The sequence below is a fragment of the Eptatretus burgeri genome, chromosome 12 (genome assembly GCF_056783735.1).
Source record: "Eptatretus burgeri isolate ZD-2024b chromosome 12, Ebu_testis_v1, whole genome shotgun sequence".
Lineage (NCBI taxonomy): Eukaryota > Metazoa > Chordata > Myxini > Myxiniformes > Myxinidae > Eptatretus > Eptatretus burgeri.
This window is the reverse complement of record NC_140972.1, coordinates 30,335,372-30,348,114: the sequence shown is the minus strand read 5'-3', so window position 1 is coordinate 30,348,114 and position 12,743 is coordinate 30,335,372. Positions and strand designations below refer to the sequence as shown.

The window sequence follows — 12,743 nt, the reverse complement described above, 5'->3', positions numbered from 1 at the left end:
TAACTGTATCCAGCAAGCAGCTGCCCGGGCAGATGGCTAGCCTAGTCCATCTGCTGTCACCAACCGCCATGACGTGTGGCTGTAAGCAGCTTTTATTGCCTTTTCATAGGCGTTTTATAGTGGTGGATTGTCTGCCGTGGCGGTCTGTTTGGTGTGGGCACTGTGGGTGGGGGTCTTAAATTACTGACCTTCGCCTGGCCATTGTGTGCCAGCTTGCCAGCAAACTATTGGAAAGAGTCTTCTCCATCAACCGATTTTACGGCGGTTTTTATGTTTTGTCATTAACATGTATATTGTGGAGGCCACATATTTTGGGGAGGAAGGAGGTTGGGCTGTGAGTGTTTGGGAGTGGGGGGGGGAGGGGGTGAATGTTTTTCTTCTGCAGATGAAAGAGGGAAGAAATACCAAGCTGTAAAATGGAGAATTGGATGCTGATGATTGAAGAGGGTCTAAAAGACAAAGGAGACTTTTGATGCATTCCAGCCAGGTTTCCTTCCTCTGAAATGGCCGGGTTAATCTTTGGCAAAGTGAAAGAGTGCCCGAGAGCAACGTTCATGCCCAATGGTGCATCTCGTAGCCGGAACAACTGCAACGAACGCCGGACGCGACGACAGCTGTTCGTCGCTATCCCAGAGCCTGAAGGGAAAGCCGCTGGTTTTGATGGAAATTCGGAAGGACATCTTCACACGGACAGGCATGGCTCCTTAATTTTACGCCTGTTTGTGGCTAGCACATTATCATGAGAGCAAGGCCCCGGTGGCTTTCATGTGCCAGTATTAAATGCACTTGCGACCATCTGTACTTTGGCCTAAACTGAATGTGAACTAGCATTTGAGGCCGCGGCCTGTGGTCTTTTCGCTAACGGGGCAGCCACGCGTGCATTTGGTTGATTTCCTTGGAATCAAAATTGGGACCTCTTATTGCGAGCACAGGGCCTACGCTGTTCTGCATTCTGTTTCCTCGGACTCCGTTAAGTATGGTTTTGGTTTTTCAAAACCACAGTTATGTGCTGCCTTCATGATCGCACCATGTTATTCAAAACCACAATCCCACTATCCTTATTGCAAAACCATCAACTTTTGGAACTCTTATCCTCTTCACTCCTTCCCTCTCAATGGCATGGGATGTTTAGCTCATGACTTGGTGTATTTTACTAGTTTCATATTCAGAGGGTCGAATTGTTGTAAATTTTTATGTAAACGCATAACAATAATATTAATAAATATATCAACAATGCTTTCGTTTCATGCCGCTTCTCTCTGCCTGGAGCTGGACTGACTCACCCTGGTGTTTGTCTGTGTGTTCCTTGTTCTCCTGCTGTTCCTTCCACGGTGTCCGGTTACAAGCAATTGATTTATTTTTCTTCGCAGGTTCATGTTAACGATTTTAGCCTGTTGAGGAAGCCATCGAGGCAGAAACCCCAATGGGAAGGGAATGAATGAATTAATGAATTAATGCATTGTATATAATTAGGAACCTTCAATGGGAAGCGAATAAACTAACTACCGATTTTTATTGATTTATTTACTGATTTCTAATGTTGTATAAGCTTCCCCAAAATGTTTGTCCAATGGTAATTAATTAATTACTGTATCTTCCCCACTGCTCCCCTTCATGTTTATCCCAGCCTTGCCAGCTTGGGCTGCTTGAAGGAGTGCATCGTTTGTCCCTAATGTGCGGAAGATCCTAACCCTAACTTCTTAAAGGTACCTCGGACTGGAGACTGGACAGTCAGCTTAACTTGTCCTTCAAGGAATGCTGTGCTTCTGAGTACAATACCCCTGCTGACACCACGTTGGAACAGCAGTTTTTTTCGCATCTGATTTTGGACCTTGAGGAATTGAATGCTGAGCCAGACAACCAACACACCATCCTGTAAGTGTCTATACTCATATTAACGCATAAGGTGTATATGTCGTTGGGAAACATGTTGTTTCCGTGTTCATCGAAGCCACATTTTCAATCGAGGAAGTATCAAACCTTTCCAAAACTAGAACGTCACTCAGTAGAGTGCATACCTCCCTCCGCCAGGCTGAATAGTTGACATTTTGAATCCCACCGATACGTCGGATCTGAATGTGGATCCGGACCTGAACCAAAATCTAATTGGCTTGTTCTTTTCACATAAGCAACTCAGCCACCTTGTTTTGTCATAATCCATCCACAACTTTTTGAGATATCGTGCTATGTACCGTTTTTGGCTATCTCTCAATGGTGAAGAATCACTTTTAAAAAAAAAAATTCAAATTCTCGTATCCGGATTTGGATCTTCATCAAAATCGAATAATTTCGTCCAATCTTTCCATCAAATTCTGTCCGAATCTGTCCACAACGTTTTGAGAAATCCTGTTCATAGAAAGACAAACAAACAGACAGACAGACAGGCAGACAGACAGACAAGGGTGAAAACATAACCTCTGCCCACCTTCGGTGTCGGAGGTAATATGCAGTGAAGCTTCAATCAATTAGACCCAGGGTTGTCCATCGGTCAATGGTTGTCCTTCCACAGTGCTGGAACCTTCAATTACCAAGCAGGTTGGGTACTAGGCTCCGGTACACAGGACTGGTACATAGTACGTATTATACGCACGGGACTTGATTCCCATTGGATCAAAGTGTCTCATTAACACCGAGCGAGAGCAAGCCACAGGCAGCTGTGCTGTAATGTTCACCTTCTATTGCTATTTCGTGTCCTATTTTAATAACTCCATGTTTTTATTTCTTGGTGGCTTTCGCCAAGTTTCTAATTTTTCTATTTCTGGAGCAGCGGGAGTGTTAAACACGTTTGAGAATTTGCCATTTTCTTCTTTTGTCTTCCCATCACGTTTGCTTGAATCATTGCTTTTTATCATTTCATTTTGTTTTCTTTCCAAACGTTCCTCCCAAACTGTGCTTTCAAGTTTAATTATTTCCATATGAAGCACTTCGATAACCAAACATAAAATGTTCTTTGGTAAGTCCTGTATTTTTGTCTGTTTTACAAAACTCTTGTTCAAATATGTCATGCAATGTGTATCAACTTATTACGTTAACTTTTTTTTGGATATCGATTGAGAAAGTGATGGCAGGATATCCTACAGGTAAGCACACTTGAGCTGTCTAACCTGGACTCAAATCCTGACCGGGCTATAAACTGCCTTCCTGGTATTTTGCAGATTCATCAGTTCATGAGCTGATCATTGAAAAGACGTTAAGCCGAATGACCCTTCGACCGGCAATGGTCGTTGGTGGATGTTAAAGACCCCACGGTGTCTTTGGCAAAGAGTAAGTGAGTTATCAGCAACCTGACCAAATTACAACCTCCTGCCCTGACTGCCTGCTGGGATATAAATCTCAATGGAATATGCTCTCCCATATGAGCAGGCACCCCAGCATCACAACTAGCTTTCCTAGAATCTATGGAATCTAAAATTCTTAACATTATTGACATTTCCTGTGATGAGGCTGAAGCACTCTTCAGCCTTCACGAGGTCTGAACAGCTGCAGCACCAAAGAGTCAGGTAGTTCATGCAGGCAAACTGGCAGGGACTGCAAGCAGCCATTACACTTCAAGAAAAGTCTCCGAAATCTACCGCCCCTGACATGAATTCAGTCTGGTAATTCTTCCACAGAAATCTGCTCTCTCTTATGCACAGATTCATTCCATCTCAGGTCAGGTCAGGGTAGGAATGGGAGCATGCGCCGGAGCAGCGTGTCACTGCGTCCACTTTCCGTCGGTACACCAGGGGCCCTTGTCTGGCCATCACCAAGGCAGATGCCTGGCCCATCCCCATCTCCTTGAGATGCTGATCAACCTGCTGCAACCACGAGGCACATGGCTGGCACATTGGCCTCCTCCACTCATGAGGCTCCCTCGCTGAGAGACTCTGGTGAGCAGGATCAGCATCAAGAAAACGAGCCACATTTACATACAGCTGCAGCTGACCACTCATGGACTATGCAGGTAACAAATCTCATTTGAGTCTCTCTCAGCAACCGCTCGTTGGACACAAAGTCCGACTAGCGATAGCCAAGGATTCTCCAAAGAGACCTGGTACCAAAGGAAATAAGACTCCACCTCAGATCCCTGGTCAGAGTCCAAGTCTTACATCCATAGAGCAAGACTGGAAGCACCAAGGACCTGAAGACTCGGACCTTCGTCCTCCCGCACAGGTACGGGCAGCACCACACTCCATGATCCGGTGAATCCATGACTCCCCAGGCTCGAGCCAGACGTCCTTTCTCTTACATCCTCCCCAGAACCCAGTCCATACAAGTGCTAAAAAGTGTGGGGGCCAGTACACACCCCTGAGAAACTCCAGCAATAACTGTAAATAAATCAGAGATGGCATCACCACATCTCTCAACACTCTCATTACCAGAGTATAGTTCAGACATCAGATCGATCAGTTTTGGTGGCACCCTACGAAGACCAAGAATCCTCCAAAGGGCATCCTGATTCACTGAATCAAATACTTTAGAGATCAACATCGGCTGCAAGCAGCCCCTGGCAAAACTTACGTCTGCATTCAGTGAGGACCCAAAGAGTAAGTATATGATCAACCGTTGTCCTCTTTCGTGTAAAGCCTGACTGCTCTGGATGCTCGTGCTCAAGCATATGGTGGTGAACCCCATCAAGAATTATCCGACAAAGACCTTGCCCGGCACCGAGAGTTGCGTCAGCACTCAATAGTTGTTGCCATCGTGGCGATCACCCTTCCCTTTCCAGAGAGGAACAACAAGGCCCCTCTTCCAGTCCGTTGGAATGATGCCTGTGTTCAAGGCAGAGCACAGACCTTCATGCAATGACATGAGTACAGCATTTACTCCAGCCTTAAGAAGTTCAGCATGGATGCCACAGATCCCAGGAGCTTTACCCAATTTCAACCAGTTCACCACAGCCTGTATTTCCACAAATGAAGGTGGAATCACAGTTGTTGGAGGTTCAGCAATAGGGATAGTAACACCCATGACATCCAACTCAACAGCTGGTTGATCAGCCTGGTACAGCCACTCAAAGTAGCTGGCCCAGCACGCCTTCACTTCAGACTCCTCTGTCAAGAGCCCTCCACCCTCCACTCCAACTGCAGTACCCCGGCATGGTGTTGGAGGAACGCAATGCACAAATTCCCCTGTAAGCAGGATGACAATCATTTGACCACATGTGATGCACTAACCCCTCACAGATTCCTCGCACATAGGCCACCTTTCCACACTACTGCCCCTGACATGAAGGCAAACCCCTCACAGATTCCTCACACATAGGCCACCTTGTCCACACTCAGAACACGTACAGTTTTATGCCTTAACTCCCTGAACAGCTCAGCTCTGCCATTAAGCCTGGCCCTGCGACTCTGGTCAATGGTATCTAGTGTCCCTTGAGAGACAAAATCCTCCTTCGCCTTACATTGAGTTCCAATACATCCACTGGAAACATCAAGGATGGCACTCTTTAAGGCACTGCACAACTATTCAGGATTCCCAAAAGCACTCAGCACCCCAAATCCCCACTCAGCCTGTTCGCAAACTCCTCAGTTCCCCTCTCATCCATGAGCTTACCAACATCCAGCCTATGCTGCGATGGTACCATTCTCCCAGATTTAAGCTGCAACTTCAGAATTGCTACCACAAGCCTGTGGTCAATATTGAGGAACTGAGCACTCTGGTATACCCTGCAGTTCGGGATCATCCTCCAGCAATCATCAATGAGCACATGATCAATCTCTTTTGCTACATCACCAGCATTGGAATACAAAGTCCAGCGATGAGCCTGTGCATGCTGAAACCATGAACCAGCCACTCTAAGTCCATGACTTCTTGCAAACTCTCATATGAGCCTCGACAATGTATGTTAAAAAAAGTCAAGGAACGTACTGCTATTCTGGTTCATATTTCCAGACCCATGAGGCCCAACACATGTCTCATAACCATCCCTATCAGTTCCAGTTGATGCATTGAAATCCTCCAAGACGAGAAGAGTATCTTGCCTAGTGCACTGATCAACCACAGACTCGAGCATGGCATAAAATGCATCCTTCACGGTGAGATCACTCACCTCAGTCGAAGCATATACAGAGACCAAGTAAACGACACCCAAGGAGTGATGAATCCTTAGTCTTATAATACGCTCTTTGACCAGTATTACCTCAATTATCATTGGACTCAGCTTAAGGACACAGCTGCAGCAACTCCTTGGACATGGTAACCATCAGAGTGACCAGACAAATAGTCAGTGTAATGACCCACATGATCTCACCACAATCCGGTCTCTGAACATCAGAGAGAGCTGCAATACCGATGTCCAAATGCTTGAGCTCAGATGATAACAGACAGGTGATCATCCTCTCTTAGGGGATAGGACATTTCAGGCACCCACCCGAAGGGACCACCTCAGGTTAACCCAAGGAGACCTCCGTCTAGTGGAAAACGCCCCAGCACCACCCTGACACACACTACCACAATCTAACCCAGGAAGGTTACCCCATGGTTTTCCTCCTATCATCAAAGAATGTCGGTCCCAAAGGATTTGCCCCAATCCCGTCATCTGGTAATCTGCCCTGAGATTCTATCTCGTCTTCAGTTATCTTACCCATCAAACCATTCATGGTACTCTGAATCCTGGGGTGAGGCTACTGCTTTAAAACACCTTGCATTCTCCTCCTGGAAGGCAGACCCAACGGAAGGCAAACTCAGATCATTCCACGAAGCCGCAACTACAGTGTGTCTACTCTCAGGAGAGCCAGACAACATCATCTGTCCAATCTAAAGAATGTGCTTTCAAACTCCTCTCCCTCCTCTAAAGCCTGGTGGCACCTTTCAAGTCTGTCCCTGGTGTGTGTTTCCTTTCCATCCGTTCCTCAGTTGAAATGGCACCACAGCTGACTCCGCCCATGAGAAGGCTGAATGCCTCAATTCTGTGTTTTCTTTAAAATGCTGTGTCCCTAACCTCTGTCTCTCTCTGTCTCTCTGTCTGTCTGTCTCTCCCCCCCCCCTTTTCCCAGTCTTTCCCAAATGCTCCTAGATTTTGTCTTTTGCACCTCAAATGGGGGAAAGGTTTCCGGCAACCCCTGACTCTAACTTTGCAAGCAGATGGGGATGGCATCAGCTCACGTGTCCTAAAAACCTACTCTGCTGCTCTTGCATTTCCTGTCTCTGCCCTTTTCACCCTGTCTTGGAAATTAGCCAACATCACAGCATTGCATAAAAAGGTGCAAAAAACAGATTCCCTTAACTGCAGACCAATTATCTTACTTCGAATCATCAGCAAGGTTATGGAATCCATCATCATGATTGACATAAAATCATTCCTCTTCTCCATCAGCCTCATCTCAGATCATCAATTCAGATTCAAACCTGGTCACTCTACCTTGGACATGCTGCTTCTATTCTCCTAACAATGGATGGAAGCCCTCAATATCAGGCATGAGATCAGGGCCCTCTTTCTGGACATATCTCAAGGTTTCGATACAGTCTGGTAAACTGTGTGCTGATGGAATCCAAGGCCAACTCTACTCTTGGATTACTGACTTCCTCTACTCTCATAGCCAAACTGTGGCTTTCTACGGATCCTTTTCTTCTCCTTTCCCTGTCAAGGCTGGAGTACCCCGAAGCAGTGTGCAAGGGCCCATTCTATTTCTAATGTTCATCAATTATCTCACTGACTCTCTGGGACATCCTCTTATCTCTTTGCTGATGACTCCACTGTCTGTCGTGGCATCCCTCATGTTTCTGACAGACAGACAGACAGCAGCCTCTTCCCTCTCCTCAGACCTTGACAAAATCACAAACTCATCAAACACTTGCAATAGGTCTTTCAATACTGAGAAATCCCAAACAGTGTGTGTGTGTGTGTGTGTGTGTGTGTGTGTGTGTGTGTGTGTGTGTGTGTGTGTGTGTGTGTGTGTGTGTGTGTCTGTCTGTCTGTCTGAAATGATCATGCTACAAATCCCCCCATCTACTTTCTTACCAACCTTCTCGGAGGTTCAGCCACTCAAACTCTTGGGTCTGACTCTCGGCCATGATCTTTCTTGGATGAACCACATTTCAAAGTTCACCTCGAAAGCCAGATGCCGACCTGACATCCTCTGTCATGCAAAATTCTTCCTTGGCACAGCTGAGCTCCGATCCACTGACAAGGCTTTCATTTTCAGCTTGATGGAGTGCTGCTCTCCTCGTGGACTGGCACCCATCTCACACCTTACTCAGCTTGATGCCTTGGATAACCAAGGCTTTCAAGATCATTGGAATCTCTCGTGATGAAGCTGAGTGAATGGGCCTATTACTTCACCATTGCTGACAGGTCGGTGGTCTTTATGTCAATTTCCACCTCCTCTCTGGTCTTGAATCCTCTGCTCTCTCCATGCTTTGTCCCCCTCATCCCAGGTATCTTCAGGACACACCATCCCAGGTATCTATCTTCAGGTTGCCCATTAGCAACCCCCTCCTTGTGAAACTGCCAAAATCCAGAACCACTGCTCACCTCCACTCATTTATTCCTCTTTTTCCCCACCTGTGCAACCACATTCCACACTTTTTTCATCTCATTCTTCCCTCTAGGTCTTCAAGACAGCTGTTCACCACCATCTCAAGTCATCCCCCATCCAATATCATGATGTTTTCTACTCCTGTTAAACCACCCCTTACCACTCCCAAAATTTTGCTTCTGTATCTATATTGTCCACCCCTTACATTCTCCCCTACCCTCATCATTAACTGCATCCCTTATTTGTCCATCTCCATCTACTTTCTCCCTCTGTCCTGCTGTTGGCATTTTTCCCCTTTCTCCTGCTGTTCCTTTTGTTATGTTGTGTCCTGATCTGTTCTGTGTCATAACCCTTCCACATGCCTTGACCATGGATATAGACAAAAAACATTAAAATAATAAAATAAAATGGTTTTCTTTGTTTTGCCAGAGGATTTATTCCAGAAATACAACCACTCTCGAAAAGCTCAGAGCATAAACAACTTGTATTTGATTTTGTAAAAGCGACATTTCATTAGGCCTAATGCTTGTTTTGAAAGGTCTGTCGCTGCCGGTAAAGGAACACATCACGAATGTATTTTGATGTCACTTATGATTGTTTCTTTATTTTTTAACTTCATTAACTTCACCTGTTTTTTTTTTTCCAAAAAGAGGAGAGAAAAAAACAAACGAACAACATGAAATTCGGTAAATGATTTATTTTTGCAGGAAATCAAAGGTATTCCATTAAAATCTTATTATTGAATCAAATTTCTCTCCAAGCATTTAGTTTGGTAAAAAGCTTCCCGGATGTGAGACGAACCAAATGGTTAATTACGTCCTGAAACCCCATAACTAGGTCACCCGAAACACATTTTTGCTATTCAACAGACGTAATGCTACTCGGAGGTTAAAATATAAATGTTATATCCTCTGTTATGAAATGAGGAATTGGAAAAAAAAACAAATGCCTGAGAAACAATTGGGCCAAACTACAGTTTACATTTTGAGGGATATTTCAACGTGTTTAAAATGAAGTTTGTTTCCTTGTTTCATTCTTGTCGACATACATTGTTCGTATTTATAATTAATGATCAGTTGGTGGGAAAGTTCATGGGATGGCAGGATGCCTTAGAGGTAGCCACACCTTTGCATCGAACCAGGGTCCGAATCCCGAATCAGCTATATAAGCTGCCACCCAGGTGTGTAGCATTCAGGGTGATTCATCGATGTTTGTGCCATCCCTCGGATGGATATTGGGCAGGAGGATCCGTCTGCCAGCATCAGTTGGTGGATGTTATAGATGCCTCGAGTAGGCGTTATAGATTAAGAGGAGGCCAGTTATCGCCTGCGTCCTGAACAAATTACAAATTTCTGCCCACAATTCCTGCCAGCCAATTCGTGAATGACTTGGGCTAAAAACATTCCTCCGCTAACCCCACAAGAAGGTTGGAATAATTTGGTCCTGTGAAGTAGTGTTGGTGCTGATGATGGTGGGAAACTCCAATTAAAGGCAAAACTTCGAAGTCGATCATTTTTCATTTTGATGTTCCATACTCTTTACAGTGTCAGTAGGCTGACTGCCGAAGCAGTTTCTTGGTAAGGGTTGTACTGGGTAGTTTGCCAATGCCTTCTCAGCATTGTTTATCCGTGCTCTATCTACTATCTACTATACTAAAAAAACAGAATATATTTGTATGTATGTATGTGTGTGCGTTTGTTCGTCCTTTATAGGCGGCCGAACCGTTGGATGGAATGAGATGAAACTTGGCATGAGTGATCCTTGGGACATGAGAACGGACATGGGGGGGGGGTCAAGTTCAAGGTCAAAGGTCACGGGGTCAAGGGGTCAAGGTCACTGGGTAACTTCAATTTCTCAATTTCATCCGATCGAGATGGGACCAACGCCATTCGACAGATAATCAAAATTAATACTGAAGGACCAATTTTGTGCCCCGTCTGTGATGGGGTTTCGGCTAGTTTTCTACTACAAATGGATGAGGTGTGTGTGTGTGTGTGTGTGTGTGTGTGTGTGTGTGTGTGTGTGTGTGTGTGTGTGTGTGTGTGTGTGTGTGTGTGCACGCTATGTTTTTTGTGAAGTTCGACTGGAACTTTCTGATGTGGAGTGTGATAAACCAAAATGATCGTCATGATCTCCTGAGTTGATCAGGTTAATTAAATACAAAAAAACCCATAGTGGGGCAACTTAGCATAACAATTGTGCATTTTGTGAGGAAAGCACCAAATTTGGCACACTAGTAGCCTATCATATTATGAACAGATTTGGATATTGGGCCATCTCAAAATTTTTGATGGCAGTGGAAAATGGCTGCCACAGCCATCAGCGGCTGAATTTGAGATGGCCCAATATCCAAATCTGTTCATAGTATGATAGGCTACGAGTGTGCCAAATTTGGTGCTTTCCAACAAAATGCACAATTGTGATGCTATATTTAGCTAAGTTGCCCCACTACCAGAAGAATCCCCATGTTTTAAACGCACGCCATGTTAAGGTGCATAGTGCAACTTAATTGGTCCTTACATGGCATGGCATTCTAATTACAAAATAAATAGCAAAAAGAATGTTAACATTGAAAAAAAGTAAATATTAAGTAACACGAATAATATTAACAACAATAAAAATATGACCACTGGAACTGGAGCTTCTCTGTGCCCTGGCCTAATATAACCAAAATCTGGGAGCATTGTGAATGGTCGGTCTGGAGAGGAAGGTTTTTGAAGGAATTTACGTGATTTTCCCAAACATTTACTAAGTCTGCCATTTTGACACACTTCCGGTCATGTGATCTGCATGATCTCTGCAATTTTACATCACGATCCTGTCCTGATGTTGTAACCCAAATTTGATAGAATTCTGACTGGTGGGTCTGGAAAAGAAGATTTTAAAAATAATTTATGCGATTTTCACAAAAGTTGACCAAGTCGGCCATTTTGATGCACTTCCGATCACGTGATCGACATGACCCGCAATTTAACTTCTCTATCCTGGTCTAATGTTGTAACCCAAATTTTGTCGCATGACAATGGTGTAGTGAGGCCTTTTCTTTTGCACAGGCAAAGTTAAGCCTGCTGTCCTGCCTCGCATGGTATTGTAAAGACAGACAATGTTGTCGTGAGGTTGCTTAAATGAATGATGTGCTCCAAGATGCAGCGCCCCCTTGCTGTTTCCGTTTAGTCTGATTGAATCTAGTCGGCATGGATCAAACCTGGAATCTAACCCAGGACCGACAGACCGTACAGCTCGGTGGCTAACAATCTCCCACCTGAGCTATCTCAGGTGAAAGAAGAATAAAGGAAGAGTATAAAAGGGCCGAGGCTCCATTCTGTTACCATCTTTGGAAGTGCTCTAAATATTATTCACTGGAGGTGAATGTATGCAGCCATGCAAGACACTTTCCACTGCGCAGAGCGAGCACAAAGTTCAACTGTGGAGGACTTCAGCGGCAGATGGTCATTCCAAGAGTACACCACGGGGGTGTACGATACTAGATCTTGTGGGACGGTAGAAGAAGCGAATGGCGCTAAGATAGCCTGACTTTATTGTCATGTGCCAGATGTTTGACCTGGAAATTGTGCAGCATTTGGGCAGCGAGGCGCCTTTGAGTCCCTCAGCTGGCATCATATTTTACTGGTCGTTTTGCCATAAATAATGTAATAATATGTGGCCGAGCACACACTTGCGAGAAGCTCTGAGCTCTTGAGCAGGGCAGGACCGGGCCTTGTGCAGAGTCAGTGAATTGCGCTGATTGGGAACGTGGCGTTCGTGGCAGCTGAGATGGTCCTAATAAGTTAATATGTAATACAGTACAAGACTGGGTACAATATATGTTACAGACATGGGTTGTTTGTAATATTAATATTTTTTTAAGAGAATGGATTTGAAAAATTCTCCATCAATCAAACCCTGTTTCATGTCAATAATGCTTTTGTCAAAGTGACAAAAACGACCCTTTGATAACCACACATGCCATCAGAGGTTTTTCTTGAGAAACAACTAAGACAACCTGTATTCTTACCTGAAAACAGTTCAGGTACCAAGTTTCTTGTAGAGCTCTCGCCAAGTGGCTTAAGCACTCAAGCAAACACGCCAACAAAATGGTTCATGAGGAACAGCTGGCTTAGCAAGCACCAGCAAGCTGATTGGTAATGGAGCACACCCCTGCTTGTTGCATCACACACGACCAACTCTATATTCGACCGAATTGGGCACTGAAATACGTCATCAACCCAAAATGATCGTTTGGCCACTGATCTATCTCCTCCTCCTCCTTCATACACAGCA

General features: G+C 44.8%; 1 long non-coding RNA gene across 2 annotated transcripts in view; it reads left to right on the top strand.

The window, feature by feature from the left end:
• Positions 1 to 399: 399 nt before the first annotated feature.
• LOC147015350 (uncharacterized) overlaps positions 400 to 12,743 on the top strand; it is a 49,098-nt gene continuing 36,754 nt past the window's right edge. For both annotated transcript variants that reach the window (XR_015050297.1, XR_015050295.1), the window contains exons 1-2: positions 400 to 694; positions 1,628 to 1,875. This is a non-coding gene — a long non-coding RNA (uncharacterized LOC147015350). The remainder of the gene's footprint in view (positions 695 to 1,627; positions 1,876 to 12,743) is intronic.